Raw genomic sequence first — 16,127 nt, 5'->3', positions numbered from 1 at the left:
GACTGTGTACAAAACTTGGGGAACATCATAACATGGTGGAGGAGTCATTTGGATCGTTTTGAGTGAAATCCAATGGCCAAAACTATGCAATACACCAGCCACTCCATTTTAAAACGAACTACGTGCGAACATGAATTGTCCGATTTCATGGACCAATCGATATCTAATTGAATCCAAAACTTGGGGAACATCATCACATGGTGGGAGGAGTCATTTGGATGGTCTTGAGTGAAATCCAATCTCTAACTATGGAATACACCCACCACCCACTTTAGAACGAACTCCGTACGAACCTGAATTGTCCGATTTCATGGACCAATCCATATTGGATTGAGTCCAAAACATGGGCAACATCAGAACATGGTGGGAGGAGTCCTTTGGTTGGTTTTGAGTGAAATCCAATCTCTATAACTATCACGGAATACAAGCAGCACTCCATTTTAGAACGAATGCATGTACGAACTCAATTGTCCGATTTCATGATCCAATCCATATCGGATTGAGTCCAAAACTTGGGAACATCATGACATGGTGGGAGGAGTTATTTGGTTGGTTTTGAGTGAAATCCACCTCTATAACTATGGAATACACCTCACCATTCCATTTCGAACGAATCTGCGATTTAACTCAATTGTCCGATTTCATGGACCAATCGATATCGGATTGAGTCCAAAACTTGAGGAACATCATAATATGGTAGAGGAGTCATTTGTTGGGTTTTGAGTGAAATCCAATGGCTAAAACTATGCAATACGCCAAACCACTCCATTTTTCAGAAGGAACTCGTACGAATTTGAATTGTCCGATTTCATGGACCAATCGATATCGGATTGATTCCAAAACTTGGGGAACATCATAATATGGTGGGACCTCATTTGGTGGGTTTTGAGTGAAATCAGTACAAAACTATGCAATACACCAACCACTCCACTTTCGAACGAATCACAGATGAACCAATTGTCCGATTTCACGGACTAATCAATATCGGATTGAGTCCAAAACTTGGGAAACATCATAACATGGTGGGAGGAATCATTTGGTTGGTTTTGAGTGAAATCCAATCTTCAACTATGGAATACACCACCACTCCATTTCAGAAAGAACTGCGTACGAACATGAATTGTCCGATTTCATGGGCCAATGGATATCGGATTGAGTCCAAAACTTGGGGAACATCATAATATGGTGGGAGGAGTCATTTGGTGATTTTGAGTGAAATCCAATGGCTAAAATTATGCAACACACCAACCACTCCATTTTAGAACGAATCATGATTTAACTCAATTCTCCGATATCATAGAAGAATTGATACTGGATTAAGTCCAAAACTTGGGGAACATCATAACATGTTGGGAGGACTCATTTGGTTGGTTTTGAGTGAAATCCAACCTCCATAACTATGCAACACCCCAACCACTCCATTTTCGAATGAATCTGCGTAAGAACTGAATTGTCCGATTTCATGGACCAATCGATATCGGATTGTGTCCAAAACTTGGGGAACATCATAATATGGTGGGAGGAGTGATTTGGTGGGTTTTGAGTGAAATCCAATGGCTAAAACTATGCAATACACCAAGTACTCCATTTAAGAAGGAACTCGTACGATTTAATCTGAATTGTCCGATTTTGTGGACCAATCGATATCGGATTGAGTTCAAAACATGGGGAACATCATAACATGGTGGGAGGAGTCATTCGGTTGGTTTTGAGTGAAACCCAATCTCTATAACTATGGAATACACCCACCACTCCATGAACGAATCACAGATTAACTCAATTGTCCGATTTCATCGACCAATCGATATCGGATTGAGTCCAAAACTTGTGGAACATCATAATATGGTGGGACTCATTTGGTAGGTTTTGAGTGAAATTCAATGGCTAAAACTATGCAATACACCAACCACTCCACTTTTAGAAGGAACTGCACGTTTAACTCAATTGTCCGATTTCATGGACCAATCGATATCGTATTGAGTCCAAACTTGGGGAACATCATATTATGGTGGGAGGAGTCATGTGGTTGGTTTTGAGTGAAATCCAATCTCTAGAAGTGGAATATACCCACCGCCCATTTGAACGACCGCATTTAACGAACATTAATTGTGTAATTTCATGGACCAATCGATATCGGATTGAGTCCAAAACTTGAGGAACATCATAATATGGTGGAGGAGTCATTTGGTGGGTTTTGAGGAAATCCAATGGCTAAAACTATGCAATACGCCAAACCACTCCATTTCGAAGGAACTCCGTCGAATTTGAATTGTCCGATTTCATGGACCAATCGATATCGGATTGAGTTCAAAACTTGGGGAACATCATAATATGGTGGGACTCATTTGGTGGGTTTTGAGGAAATCCAATGGCTAAAACTATGCAATACACCAACCACTCCACTTTCGAACGAACTGCAGTATGAACCTGAATTGTCCGATTTCACGGACTAATCAATATCGGATTGAGTCCAAAACTTGGGAAACATCATAACATGGTGGGAGGAATCATTTGGTTGGTTTTGAGTGAAATCCAATCAGAACTATGGAATACACCCACCACCCATTTTAAAGAATCACAGATTGAACATGAATTGTCCGATTTCATGGGCCAATGGATATCGGATTGAGTCCAAAACTTGGGGAACATCATAATATGGTGGGAGGAGTCATTTGGTGATTTTTGAGTGAAATCCAATGGCTAAAATTATGCAACACACCAACCACTCCATTTTAGAACGAATCAGCTGCGTAACCAATTCTCCGATTTCATGGACCAATCGATATCGGATTAGGTCCAAAACTTGGGGAACATCATAATATGGTGGGAGGAATCATTTGGTGGGTTTTGAGTGGAATCCAATGGCTAAAACTATGCAATACACCAACCACTCCATTTTTAACGAACCTCCTACGAACCTGAATTGTCTGATTTCATGGATCAATAGATATCGGCAGAATATACCCACCGCTCCATTTCAACGAACTGCATTTAACGTGAATTGTCCAATTTCATGGACCAATCGATATCGGATTGAGTCCAAAACTTGGGGAACATCATAATATGGTGGGAGGAGTCATTTGGTGGGTTTTGAGTGAAATCCAATCTCTATAACTATGGAATACACTCACCACTCCATTTAAGAACAAAGTGCGTACGAACCTGAATTGTCCGATTTCATGGACGAATCGATATCGGATTGAGTCCAAAACTTGGGGAACATCATAGCATGGTGGGAGGAGTCATTTGGTTGGTTTTGAGTGAAATCCAATCTCTATAACTATGGAAAACCTACCACTCCATTTTAGAACGAACTGCGTCCGAACCTGAATTGTCCGATTTCATGGATCAATCGATATCGGATTGAGTCCAAACTTGGGGAACATCATAATATGGTGGGAGGGTCATGTGGTTGGTTTTGAGGAAATCCAATCTCTAGAAGTATGGAATATACCCACCACTCCATTTCAACGTGTACGTAACCAATTTTCCGATTTCATGGACCAATCGATATCGGATTGAGTCCAAAACTTGGGGAACACCATAATATGGTGGGAGGAGTAATTTGGTGCCTTTTGAGTGAAATCCAATGGCTAAAACTATGCAATACACCGACCACTCCATTTAAAACGAACTGCGTGCGAACATGAATTGTCTGATTTCATGGACCAATCGATATCGGATTGAGCCCAAAACTTGGGGAACATCATAATATGGTGGGAGGTGGCACTTGGTAGATTTTGAGTGAAATCCAATGGCTAAAACTATGCAATACACCAACCACCCCAATTGAGAACGAACTCCGCATACAAACCTGAATTGTCTGATTTCATGGTAGAATCGATATCGGATTGAGTCCAACACATGGGGAACAGCATAACATGGTGGGAGCAGTCATTTGGTTGGTTTTTAGTGAAATCCAATCTCTATAATTATGGAATACACCCACCACTCATTTTCGTAACGAATTCCTGCGTAAGATCCGAATTGTCCGATTTCATGGACCAGAGATATCGGATTGAGTCCAAAACTTGGGGAACATCATAATATGGTGGGATGAGTCATTTTGTGGGTTTTGAGTGTAATCAATGCCCAAACTATGCAATACACCAACCACTCCATTTTAACGAAATGCATTTAATCAATCGATTTCATGGACCAATCGATATCGATTTGAGTCCAAAACTTGGGGACCATCATAACAAGGTGGGTGGATTCATTTGGTTGGATTTGAGTGAAATCCATTCTCTAGAAGTATGGAATACCCCCACCACTCCATTTCAGAACGAACTACGTATGAACCTGAATTGTTCGATTTCATGAACCAATCGATATCGGATTGAGTCCAAAACTTAGGGAACATCATAATATGGTGGGAGGAGTCATTTGGTTTGTTTTGAGTGAAATCCAATCCCTAGAAGTATGGAATACACCCACCACTCCATTTTAAAACGAACTGCGAACGAACCTGAATTGTCCGATTTCATTGACGAATCGATATCGGATTGAGTTCAAAACTTGGGGAACATCATATTACGGTGGGAGGAGTCATTTGGTGGGTTTTAAGTTAAATCAAGTAGCTAAAATTATGCAATACACCAACCACACCATTTCAGGAGGTACTCCTTACGAACTTGAATTGTCCTATTTCATGGACCAATCGATATCGGATTGAGTCCAAAACTTGGGAAACATCATAATATGGTGGGAGGAGTCGTTTGGTGGGTTTTGAGTGAAATCCAATCCCTAGAAGTATGGAATACACCAACGACTCCATTTCGAACGAACTCACAGAACCGAATTGTCCGATTTCATGGACGAATCGATATCAGATTGAGTTCAAAACTTGGGGAACATCACACTATGGTGGGAGGACTCATTTGGTGGGTTTTGAGTGAAATCCAATGGCCAAAATTATAACACCCCAACCACTCCGTCTTAGAACGAATCACGAACCAATTGTCCGATATCATAGACGAATCGATATCGGATTGAGTCCAAAACTTGGGCAACATCATAACATGGTGGGAGGACACATTTGGTTGGTTTTGAGTTAAATCCAATTCTATAACTTTGGAATACACCCACCACTCCATTTCAGAACGAATCGCATTTAACCTAATTGTCCGATTTCATGGACCAATCGATATCGAATTGTGTCCAAAACTTAGGGAACATTATAATGTCGTGGGAGGAGTCATGTGGTTTGTTTTGAGTGAAATCTGATCCATAGAAGTATGGAATACACCCACCACTCCATTTCGTAACGAATCTGCATTTAACCTCGAATTGTCCGATTTCATGGGCGAATCGATATCGGATTGAATTCAAAACTTGGGGAACATCATGATATGGTGGGGACGAGTCATTTGGTGGGTTTTGGTGAAATCCAATGGCTAAAACTATGTAGTACCCCAACCACTCCATTTTAAAAGGAACTCCATACGAACCTGAATTGTACGATTTCATGGACCAATCGATATCGGATTGAGTCCAAAACTTGGGGAACGTCATAATATGGTGGGAGGAGTGATTTGGTGGGTTTGAGTGAAATCCGATGGGTAAAACTATGCAATACATCAACCACTCCACTTTGAACAAATCAGCATTTAACTGAATTGTCCGATTTCATGGACCAATTGATATCGAATTGAGTCCAAAACTTGGGAACATCATAATATGGTGGGAGGAGTCATGTGGTTGGTTTTGAGTGAAATCCAATCTGTAGACCTATGGTATACACCCACCACCCATTTCGAACGAATTGCGTGCGAACTGAAGTGTCCGATTTCATGGACCAATCGATATCAAATTGAGTCCAAAACTTGGGGAACATCATAATATGGTGGGTGGAGGCATTTGTTGGGTTTTGAGTGAAATCCAATGGCTAAAACTATGCAATACATCAACCAATCCATTTAAAAAGAATCAAGATTTGAACCTGACTTGTCGATTTCATGGACCAATCGATATCGGATTGAGTTCAAAACTTGGGAACATCATAAAATGGTGGGAGGAGTCATTTGGTTGGTTTTGAGTGAAATCCAATCCCTAGAAGTATGGAATACACCCACCACTCCATTTCGAAGGAACTCCGTTAACTTGAATTTTCCTATTTCATGGACCAAACGATATCGGATTGAGTCCAAAACTTGGGGAACATGGTAATATGGTGGGTGGAGTCATTTGGTGAGTTTTTTGTGAAATCTAATGGCTAAAACTATGCAATACACCAGCCACTCCACTTTCAACGAATCTGATACGAACTCGAATTGTCCGATTTCATGAACCAATTGATATCGGATTGAGTCCAAAGTTGGGGAACATCGTAATATGATGGGATGAGTCATTTGGTTGGTTTTGGCGAAATCCAATCCCTAGAAGAATGGAATACACCAACCACTCCATTTCAACGAATGCGTACAGAAAATCAATTGTCCGATTTCATGGACCAATTGATATTGGATTGAGTCCAAAACTTGGGCAACATCATAATATGGGGGGAGATGTCATTTGGTGGGTTTTGAGTGAAATCAATGGATAAAACTAGGCAATACACCAACTGCTCCACTTTCGAACGAATCGCACGAACTGAATTGTCGATTTCATGGACCAACCGATATCGGATTGAGCCCAAAACTTGGGGAACATCATAATCCGGTGAGAGGTGTCATGTTGTTTTTTATGTGAAATCCAATCTCTAGAAGTATGGAATACACCCACCACTCCATTTAAGAACACTGCGTGACCTAAATTGTCCGATTTAGTGGACCAATCGATATCGGATTGAGTCCAAAACTTGGGGACCATCATAATATGGTAGGAGTCATTGATTGCATTTTGAGTGAAATCAATGGCTAAAATGTGCAATACACAAACCACTCCATTCCGAAGGAACCAGACAAATCTAAATTGTCCGATTTCATGGACCAATTGATATCGGATTGAGTCCAAAACTTGGGGAATTTCATAACATGGTGGGAGAAGTCATCTGTTGGTTTTGAGTGAAATCCACTCTATAACTAAGAATACACCCACCACCCATTTCGTAAAGAATCGCGTTCAACTCGAATTGTCCGATTTCATGGACCAATTGATATTGGATTGAGTCCAAAACTTGGGAACATCATAATATCGTGGGAGGAGTCATTTGGTGGGTTTTGGTGAAATCCAATCTCTAGAATATGGAATACCCACCACACCATTTCGTAACGAATCGCATAAACATGAATTCTCCGATTTCATGGACCAATCGATATCGGATTGAGTCCAAAACTTGTCAAACATCATAATATGGGGGAGGAGTCATTTGGGGTTTTGAGTGAAATCTAATGGCTAAACTATGCAATACACCAATCACACCATTTCAAGAAACTCAATCAACTCAATTGTTCGATTTCACGGACCGTGGATATCAAATTGAGTCCAAAACTTGGGGAACTTCATAATATGGTGGGAGGAGTCATGTGGTTGGTTTTGAGTGAAATGCAATCTCTAGAAGTATGGAACACACCCACCACTCCATTTCGAACAAATCATGATGAACTCAAAATTGTCGATTTCATGGACCAATCGATATCAGATTGAGTTCAGAATTTGGGGACCATCATAATATGGTGGGAGGAGTCATTCGGAGGGTTTTGAGTGAAATCCAATGGCTAAAACTATACCATACACCAACCACTCCATTTCGAAGGAACTCCGTACGAACCTGAATTGTCCGATTTCATGGACCAATCGATATCGGATTGAGTCCAAAACTTGGGGAACATGGTAATATGGTGGGTGGAGTCATTTGGTGGGTTTTTTGTGAAATCTAATGGCTAAAACTATGCAATACACCAACCACTCCACTTTCGAACGAACTGCGTCATTTAACTCAATTGTCCGATTTTATGGACTAATCGATATCGGATTGAGTCTAAAACTTGGGGAACATCATAATATGGGGAGGAGTCATGTGGTTGGTTTGTGTGAAATCCAATCTCTAGAAGTATGTAATACACCCACCACTCCATTTCGAATGAACTCCGCATTTGAACTTGAATTTCGATTTCATGGACCAATCGATATCGATTGAGTCCAAAACTTGGGGAACATCGTAATATGGTGGGTGGAGTCATTTGGTAGGATTTTTGTGAAATCTAATGGCTAAAACTATGCAATACACCAACCACTCCACTTTGAAGGCTGCGAATCTGCATTTAACTGAATTGTCCGATTTTATGGACTAATCGATATCGGTTTGAGTCCAAAACTTGGGGAACATCATAATATGGGGGAGGAGTCATGTGGTTGGTTTTGTGTGAAATCCAATCTCTAGAAGTATGGAACACACCCACCACTCCATTTCAGAACGAACTACGTACGGACCTAAATTGTCCGTTTTCATGGACCAATCGATATCGGATTGAGTCCAAAACTTGGGGACCATCATAATATGCTGGGAGGGGTCATTTAGTGGGTTTTGAGTGAAATCTATTGGCTAAAACTACACAATACACCAACCACACCATTTCAGAAGGAACTCCGTATGAACCTGAATTGTCCAATTTGATGAACCAATCGATATCGGATTGAGTCCAAAAGGGAACAACATCACTGGTGCGAGGAATCATTTGGAAGGGTTTGAGTGAAATCAAATGCCTTGAAATATGGAGTACACCCACCACTCCATTTCGAACGAACGCATACGAACTTGAATTTTCCGATTTCGTGCACCAATCGATATCTGATTGAGTCCAAAACATAGGGAACATCATAGTATGGTGGGAGGAGTCATGTGGTTGGTTTTGAGTGAAATCAAATGGCTAAAACTATGCAATACACCAACCACACCATTTCATAAGGAACTCCGTACGAACCTGAATTGTCCAATTTCATGGACCAATCGATATCTGATTGAGTCCAAAACTTGGGGAATACCATAATCGTGAATACTCCCACCACTACATTTAACAGCGTGCTAACTGAATTGTCCGATTTCATGGACCAATCGATATCGGATTGAGTCCAAAACATGGGGAACATCATAATATGGTGGGATGAGTCATTTGGTTGGTTTTGGTCGAAATCCAATCCCTAGAAGAATGGAATACACCAACCACTCCATTTCGTAATGAATCTGCATACAAATCTGAATTGTCCGATTTCATGGACCAATTGATATCGGATTGAGTCCAAAACTTGGGGAACATCATAATATGGGGGGAGGGGTCATTTGGTGGGTTTTGAGTGAAATCCAATGGATAAAACTAGGCAATACACCAACTGCTCCACTTTCGAACGAATCGCGCATTTAACTCAATTGTCCGATTTCATGGACCAACGATATCGGATTGAGCCCAAAACTTGGGGAACATCATAATCCGGTGAGAGGTGTCATGTGGTTGGTTTTGAGTGAAATCCAATCTCTAGAAGTATGGAATACACCCACCACTCCATTTAAGAACGACTGCGTACGGACCTAAATTGTCCGATTTCATGGACCAATCGATATCGGATTGAGTCCAAAACTTGGGAACATCACAACATGGTGGGAGGAGTCATTTGGATGGTTTTGAGTGAAATCCAATGGCTAAAACTATGCAATACACCAACCACTCCACTTTCGAACGAACGTGCATTTAACTGAATTCGATTTCATGAACCAATTGATATCGGATTGAGTCCGAAACTTGGGGAACATCGTAATATGGTGGGATGAGTCATTTGGTTGGTTTTGGTCGAAATCCAATCCCTAGAAGAATGGAATACACCAACCACTCCATTTCAGAATGAACTGCGTACAAATCTGAATTGTCCGATTTCATGGACCAATTGATATCGGATCGAGTCCAAAACTTGGGGAACATCATAATATGGGGGGAGGGGTCATTTGGTGGGTTTTGAGTGAAATCCAATGGATAAAACTAGGCAATACACCAACTGCTCCACTTTCAACGAATCTGCATTTAACTCAATTGTCCGATTTCATGGACCAACCGATATCGGATTGAGCCCAAAACTTGGGGAACATCATAATCCGGTGAGAGGTGTCATATGGTTGGTTTTGAGTGAATTCCAATCTCTAGAAGTATGGAATACACCCACCACTCCATTTAAGAACGACTGCGATTTACGGACCTAAATTGTCCGATTTCATGGACCAATCGATATCGGATTGAGTCCAAAACTTGGGGTCCATCATAATATTGTGGGGGGAGTCATTCGGGGCATTTTGAGTGAAATCCAATAGCTAAAACTGTGCAATACACCAACCACTCCATTCTAGAAGGAACTTCGTACGAACCTAAATTGTACGATTTCATGGACCAATTGATATCGGATTGAGTCCAAAACTTGGGGAATTTCATAACATGGTGGGAGAAGTCATTTGGTTGGTTTTGAGTGAAATCCAGTCTCTATAACTATGGAATACACCCACGAGTCCATTTCAAAGAATCTGCGTCAACCCGCATTGTCCGACTTCATGGACCAATTGATATCGGATTGAGTCCAAACCTTGCAAAACATCATAATATGGTGGGAGGAGTCATTTGGTGGGTTTTGAGTGAAATCCAATCTCTAGAAGTATGGAATACACCCACCACTCCATTTCAGAACGAACTGCATACAAACTTGAATTCTCCGATTTCATGGACTAATCAATATCGGATTGTGTCCAAAACTTGTCAAACATCATAATATGGTGGGAGGAGTCATTTGGGGGTTTTGAGTGAAATCCAATGGCTAAAACTATGCAATACACCAACCACACCATTTCTGAAGAAACTCAATCAACTCAATTATTCGATTTCACGGACCCAGTGGATATCAGATTGAGTCCAAAACTTGGGGAACTTCATAATATGGTGGGAGGAGTCATGTGGTTGGTTTTGAGTGAAATGCAATCTCTAGAAGTATGGAACACACCCACCACTCCATTTCGTAACGAACTGCATTACGGACCTAAATTGTCGATTTCATGGACCAATCGATATCGGATTGAGTCCAAAACTTGGGGACCATCATAATATGGTGGGAGGAGTCATTCGGTGGGTTTTCAGTGAATTCCAATGGCTAAAACTATACCATACACCAACCACTCCATTTCAGAAGGAACTCCGTACGAACCTGAATTGTCCGATTTCATGGACCAATCGACATCGGATTGAGTCCAAAACTTGGGGGATATCATAACATGGTGGGAGAAGTCATTTGGTTGGTTTTGAGTGAAATCCAATATCTATAACTATGGAATACACCCACAGATCCATTTCTGTAACGAATCACTGAACGAACTGCATTGTCTAACTTCATGGACCAATTGATATCGGATTGAGTCTTAAACTTGCGGAACAACATAATATGGTGTGAGGAGTCATTTGGTGTGTTTTGAGTGAAATCCAATGGCAAAAACTATGCAATACACCAACCACTCCATTTCGAAGGAACTCCGTACGAACCTGAATTGTCCGATTTCATGGACCAATTGATATCGGATTGAGTCCAAATCTTGGGGAACATCATAATATGGTGGGAAGAGTCATTTGGGGGGGTTTTGAGTGAAATCCAATGACTAAAACTATGCAATACACAACCTCCATTTCGAACAAATTGCGTCTGAATCTGAATTGTCCAATTTCATGGACCAATGGATTTCGGATTGAGTCCAAAACATGGGGAACTTCATAATATGGTGAGAGGAGTCATTCGGTTGGTTTTGAGTGAAATCCAATCTCTATAACTATGGAATACACCCACCACTCCATTTAAGAACGAATGCGCACGAACCTGCATTGTCCGATTTCATGGATCAATTGATATCAGATTGAGTCCAAAACTTGCGGAACATCATATTTTGGTAGGAGGAGTCGTTTGGTGGGTTTTGAATGAAATCCAATGGCTAAAACTAGGCAATACACCAACCACTCCATTTTAGAAGGAACTCCGTATGAATCTGAATTGTATGATTTCATGGACCAATCGTTATCGGATTGAGTAAAATGCTTGGGAAACATCATAATATGGTGGGGGGAGTCATTTGGGGGGTTTTGAGTGAAATCCAATGGCTAAAACTATGCAACACACCAACCATGCCATTTAAGAAAGAACTCCGTACGAACATGAATTGTCCGATTTCATGGACCAATCGATATCGGATTGAGTCCAAAACTTGGGGAATATCATAACATAGTGGGAGAACTCATTTGGTTGGTTCTGAGTGAAATCCAATCTCTATAACTATGGAATACACCCGCCACTCCATTTAAGAACGAACTGCGCACGAACCTGCATTGTCCGATTTCATGGATCAATTGATATCAGATTGAGTCCAAAACTTGCGGAACATCATATTTTGTGGGAGGAGTCGTTTGGTGGTTTTGAATGAAATCCAATGGCTAAAACTAGGCAATACACCAACCACTCCATTTTAGAAGGAACTCCGTATGAATCTGAATTGTATGATTTCATGGACCAATCGTTATCGTATTGAGTAAAATGCTTGGGAAACATCATAATATGGTGGGGGGAGTCATTTGGGGGGTTTTGAGTGAAATCCAATGGCTAAAACTATGCAACACACCAACCACGCCATTTAAGAAAGAACTCCGTACGAACATGAATTCTCTGATTTCATGGACCAATCGATTTCGGATTGAGTCCAAAACTTTGGGAACATCATATCTCGGTCGGAGGAGCCATTTGGTGGGTTTTGAGTGAAATCCAGTGGCTAAAACTATGCAATACACCAACCACACCATTTTAGAAGGAACTACGTACGAACCTGAATTGTCCGATTTCATGGACCAATCGATATCGGATGGAGTCCAAAACTTGGGGAACGTCATATTATGGTTGGAGGAGTCATTTGGTGCGTTTTGAGTAAAATTCAATGGCTAAAACTATGCAATACACCAACCACACCATTTCATAAGGAACTCCGTACGAACCTGAAATGTCCGATTCCATGGACCAATCGATATCGGATTGAGTCCAAAACTTGGGGAATATCATAACATAGTGGGAGAACTCATTTGGTTGGTTTTGAGTGAAATCCAATCTCTATAACTATGGAATACACCCACCAGTCCATTTCTGTAACGAATCGTACAGAACATGAATTCTCCGATTTCATGGACCAATCGATATCGGATTGAGTCCAAAACTTGTCAAACGTCATCATATGGTGGGAGGAGTCATTTGGGGGGTTTTGAGTGAAATTCAACGGCTAAAACTATGCAATACACCAACCACACCATTTCGAAGAAACTCCGAATCAACCTGATTGTTCGATTTCATGGACCCCTGGATATCGATTGAGTCCAAAACTTGGGGAACTTCATAATATGGTGGAGGAGTCATGTGGTTGGTTTTGAGTGAAATACAATCTCTAGAAGTATGGAACACACCCACCACTCAATTTAAGAACGAATCACAGATTTAACTGCATTGTCCAATTTCATGGACCAATTGATATCAGATTAAGTCCAAAACTTGGAACATCATAATATGGTGGGAGGAGTCGTTTGGTGGATTTTGAGGAAATCCAGTGGCTAAAACTACGCAATACACCAACCACTCCATTTTGGAAGGAACTCCATTTAACCTGAATTAATGCGATTTCATGGACAATCGATATCGATTGAGTCCAATGCTTGGGAAACATCATAATATGGTGGGAGGAGTCATTTGAGGGGTTTTGAGTGAAATCCAATGGCTAAAACTATGCAATATGCCAACCACACCATTTCGGAAGGAACTCCATACGAACATGAATTGTCCGATTTCATGGACCAATCGATATCGGATTGAGTCCAAAACTTGGGGAACATTGTAATATGGTGGCAGGAGTCATGTGGTTGGTTTTGACTGAAATCCAATTTCTAGAAGTGTGGAATACACCCACCACTCCATTAACGAAGCAGCATTTGAACATGAATTCTCTGATTTCATGGACCAATCGATTTCGGATTGAGTCCAAAACTTGGGGAATATCATATCTTTGTCGGAGGAGCCATTTGGTGGGTTTTGAGTGAAATCCAATGGCTAAAACTATGCAATACACCAACCACACCATTTTAGAAGGAACTCCGTACGAACTTGTATTGTCCGATTTCATGAACCAATCGATATCGGATTGAGTCGAAAACTTGGGGAACATCATATTATGATCGAAGGAGTCATTTGGTGGGTTTTGAGTGAAATCCAATGGTTTAAACTAGGCAATACACCAACCACACCATTTTAGAAGGAACTCCGTACGAACCTGAATTGTCCGATTTCATGAACCAATCGATATCGGATTGAGTCGAAAACTTGGGGAACATCATATTATGATCGAAGGAGTCATTTGGTGGGTTTTGAGTGAAATCCAATGGTTAAAACTATGCAATACACCAACCACACCATTTTAGAAGTAACTCCGCATTTACGAACCTGAATTGTCCGATTTCATGAACCAATCGATATCGGATTGAGTCCAAAACTTGGGGAACATCATATTATGATCGAAGGAGTCATTTGGTGGGTTTTGAGTGAAATCCAATGGTTAAAACTATGCAATACACCAACCACACCATTTTAGAAGGAACTCCGTACGAACCTGAATTGTCCGATTTCATGAACCAATCGATATCGGACTGAGTCGAAAACTTGGGGAACATCATATTATGATCGAAGGAGTCATTTGGTGGGTTTTGAGTGAAATCCAATGGTTAAAACTATGCAATACACCAACCACACCATTTAAGAAGGAACTCCGTACGAACCTGAATTGTCCAATTTCATGGACCAATCAATATCGGATTGAGTCCGAAACTTGGGGAACATCGTAATATGGTGGAGGAGTGATGTGGTTAGTTTTGAGTGAAATCCAATCTCTAGAAGTATGGAATACACCCACCACTCCATTTCGAACGAACTGCATTTAACGAACCTGCATTGTTCTGATTTCATGGACCAATCATTATAAGATTGAGTCCAAAACTCGGGGAACATCATAATATGGAGGGAGGAGTCATTTGGTGGGTTTTGAGTGAAATCCAATGGCTAAAACTATGCAATACACCAACCACACCATTTCATAAGGAACTCCGTACGAACCTGAATTGTCCGATTTCATGGACCAATCGATATCGGATTGAGTTCAAAGCTTAGGGAACATCATATTATGGTCGGAGGAGTCGTTTGGTGGGTTTTGAGTGAAATGCAATGGCTAAAACTTTGCAATACACCCACCACACCATTTCATAAGGAACTCTGTATGAACCTGAATTGTCCGATTTCATGAACCAATCGATATCGGATGGAGTCCAGAACTTGGGGAACATCATATTATGGTCGGAGGAGTCATTTGGTGCGTTTTGAGTAAAATCCAGTGGCTAAAACTATGCAATACACCAACCACACCATTTCGTAAGGAACTCCGTACGAACCTGAATTGTCCGATTCCATGGACCCATCCATATCGGATTGAGTCCAAAATTTGGGGAACATCATAATACTGTGGGAGTAGTCATGTGGTTGGTTTTGAGTGAAATCCAATCTATAGAAGTATGGAATACACCCACCACTCCATTTCAGAACGAACTGTGTACGAACATGAATTCTCCGATTTAATGGACCAATCGTTATCGGATTGAGTCCAAAACTTGGGGACCATCATAATGTGGTGGGAGGAGTCATTCGGTGGGTTTTGAGTGAAATCCAATGGCTAAAACTATGCAATACACCAACCACTCCATTTCAGAAGGAACTCCGTACGAACCTGAATTGTTCGATTTCATGGACCAATCGATATCGGATTGAGTCCAAAACTTGGGAAATATCATAACATGATGGGAGGAGTCATTCGGTTGGTTTTGAGTGAAATCTAATGGCTAAAACTATGCAATACACCAACCACTCCATTTAAGAAGGAACTTCGTACGAACCAGAATTCTATGATTTCATGGACCAAATGATATCGGATTGAGTCCATAAGTTGGGGAATATCATAATATGTTGGGAGGACACATTTGGTGGGTTTTGAGTGAAATCCAATGGCCAAAACTATGCAATACACCAACCGCTCCAATTTAACGAGCACTGCGTGAACTCGAATTGTCCGATTTCATGGACCAATTGATATCGGATTGAGTCCA

This window comes from Prunus mume, linkage group LG8 (assembly GCF_029339155.1).
Source record: "Prunus mume cultivar Tortuosa linkage group LG8, ASM2933915v1, whole genome shotgun sequence".
NCBI classification, from domain to species: domain Eukaryota; kingdom Viridiplantae; phylum Streptophyta; class Magnoliopsida; order Rosales; family Rosaceae; genus Prunus; species Prunus mume.
Note: the sequence above shows the minus strand (reverse complement) of the source record.